This window comes from Lemur catta, chromosome 1 (assembly GCF_020740605.2).
Source record: "Lemur catta isolate mLemCat1 chromosome 1, mLemCat1.pri, whole genome shotgun sequence".
Lineage (NCBI taxonomy): Eukaryota > Metazoa > Chordata > Mammalia > Primates > Lemuridae > Lemur > Lemur catta.
This window is the reverse complement of record NC_059128.1, coordinates 113,099,418-113,102,361: the sequence shown is the minus strand read 5'-3', so window position 1 is coordinate 113,102,361 and position 2,944 is coordinate 113,099,418.

The following is a 2,944-nucleotide window of genomic DNA, read 5'->3' as shown; positions in this document are numbered from 1 at the left end:
TCAGCTCACCTAGGGTGGCTTGTCTGAACCCAACATCTCCTGCTTCCAGGAGCTTCCTGGTTCTTTCATCCGAATGAAAAGAGAAATTGCATTAGGTTCCTGCATTATGCAGCTGAAGTTTCTGGGTTTTGAGACCCAAACCAGAAGAACTCTTCCTTCTTTATCTCCTTGCTTCCTTCTTCCCTCCCTCCCTCCCTCCATTCCTTCTTTTCTTCCTTGCACAAACATCAAAAGGATATTGAACACAAAATTTTAGATGAATTTAATAACATTCATTTAACAAATATTTACTGTCCCCTGTGTGTAGGTGCCAGGGAAACTGCAGTGGACACGTTGACAAAGTCCTTGCCCTCATGGAGCTAACATGCTGGGGGAGGGGGGGAGGAGCAGAAAACAAACCACAAAAAGTGAATTTTATGGCATGTTAGAAAGGATGAATGCTACAGAAAAATAAATGGAGCAATAAAGAATGGATTGCTCAGGGTGAGAGGAGTCCAGGTGTAAATAAGGCAGCCACAGTGAGCCTCAGTGAGAAGCTGACACTAAGTGAAAACCTGAAGGCTGTGCATGATAAAAATGACCTCTGGATTGTAAAATTGTCTAGATTTGCAGAACTATGAATAGACTCTAGGGGCTGTGGTTGAAAGCCATAGATTTACTGGGCTTGTCCCTTGCAGCAGCCTGGATATTACAAGAGACATGAGCTTTATCTGGGACATGGAGCTTCTAAGCCAGGGTAGCTACTGCACCTGTCATCGTGAGGATTAAATGATGTGAAATATGTTAAATGTTTAAAATGCTGCTGAGCACCATGGTACTCTACCTGTAAATGCTTGTCTCAAGATACTAAAACAAACCATTATTGCTGGTGGGTTTTGGAGGCTAAAAGGTAGTAGAGTCGTATATGAGGACATATTTAGTGAGCTTTCAATCTTACAGAAATCCTAGCTTGTCATGTCTAGGCAAGCTAGAAGTTTCAGTTCATTTCTCAGATGCTAATTTCTCTTTCGCTTTTTCTCCTTATTGTCTCTCCCCAAGTAGGAAGAACTAGAGAAGTCATCAGAAGTCTCTCCTAGAAGAGACACCACGTGGACCCCATCACAGCCTCCAGTTCATTTTGTCTCTGCTTCTTGGCTAAGGAAGGAGAACTGACCTATTTATTGATGGTGCCCCACTCTGGTCAGATATGGATTGGGAAAATGCCACCATTACTATCTTTGCCTGTGAAAAGTCCAGACTCATTTACCTAGTGTGGCTTTTTATCTGTATAGAAAGAACAGGGCATGCAGGAGCTGCAGGAGTGTGGCACATGCAATTATTTCCAAAGGATACTTTGTAATGATGAGGGGAAAAGTGGATTTTCTTCTTCCCACTATGGTCACCTTGCCTGAAACTCCTCAGCTGGGATCTGGATTCAGCGTGGTCTCTCGTTGACCTCTCTGCTACATTTTATTCTCCAGAAGATCTTGCATCATCACTCCATATAATGCAACAATTCCCATATGGATATGTACGAAAAAGGGAATTACATTCTTGCAAATGCAAAAATACACCACCATCCCAGCTTAGGGGCACGTTGTTCCTGGACAGAATCTTTTGTCCAAAGACAAAAAAAAAAAAATCTTTTTGTTCTGAGAGACTTTGCCCATTTTATTTGCCTGAGACATTTTTTGAATCTTACGTGTATACCTGGGTTAAAGATCATTTTGTTTTCTTAGTGTCATCTTGAACATGTCCCAACACAAATGCCCCTGAAACAAAGTAATCAGTGGTTCGGACTTGTTTTGCTTTACCATTTCTACTTACTTTTCCAAAGTGATTGGTTTGTAGATGTGTTTTTCAGCACATTAACAAATGTGTGGGTGACTTTGTTATCAGAAGATATTTCCAAAAAGATTTTAAATGACAAAATGACTGTCAATGTTAAAATAGTAGGCAAGAGTCACTTTCATTTATTTGAAGAAATGTCATGGGTGGTTTTTGGGTTGTGAACGAAGGAAGGATTGTGGCCTGTTCTGCTTAACCAGCTCAAATGTCTCCACCACATGACAACAATGTAAATAGAGTGTCTGATCCACGCCACCTGCTAGCTTTGAAATGATGTGATTCCTTTTGAAAAGCAAGAGTTTAGAAATAGTTACATGGTTTTTAAATGTGTGCATGAGGTGCGACTTTTCATATTGCACAATTTAAAATCTGCACAATTAAAACTTGCATGAAGCCAGGCGAGGTGGCTCACACCTGTCATCCTAGCTCTATGGGAGGCCAAGGCAGGAGGATTGCTTCAGCTCAGGAGTTCGAGACCAGCCTGGGCAACATAGTGAGACCTTGTCCCTACAAAAAATAGAAAAACTAGCTGAGCATGGTGGCTGCACCTGTAGTCCCAGCTACTCAGGAGGCTGAGGCAGGAGGATCACTTGAGCTCAGGAGTTGGAGGTTGGTGTGAGCTACGATGACACCACTGCACTCCTAGCCTGTGTGACAGAATGACACTCTGTCTCAACAAAACAAAACAAAACAAAACAAAACAAAACAAAACAAAACTTGCATGAATGCAAACTTCCTGGGCAGTTGACAAATCTTGTGCTTAATTCTCATTTGCGTTGCTATTGTTGTCTGGTCCAAGACAATTGCAAAAAGACAGAATAAATAATGCCACAGGTTTGGATTCAGTCTTTTCTATTCAACATTTTTCCTTTCTCCCCACATGAAGGCTGCCTTCTTTCTTTCCTCCTACTCCCATTCCATTGCATTATTTTCAAGAACCAGAGTGGCTTCTACTTCCTTCAAACTCTTTTCTTATTCAGGCTCTCAAATAAATCCATCTTTTTTACTCAGTTTATTAAGGACTGCACAATATGACTCCCCCCATGCGCTGTGCTGTTTCACAGACGTTGTTACGTGTGCTCATACATCATGCCTCCCTGGATTATAAACTTTTTGA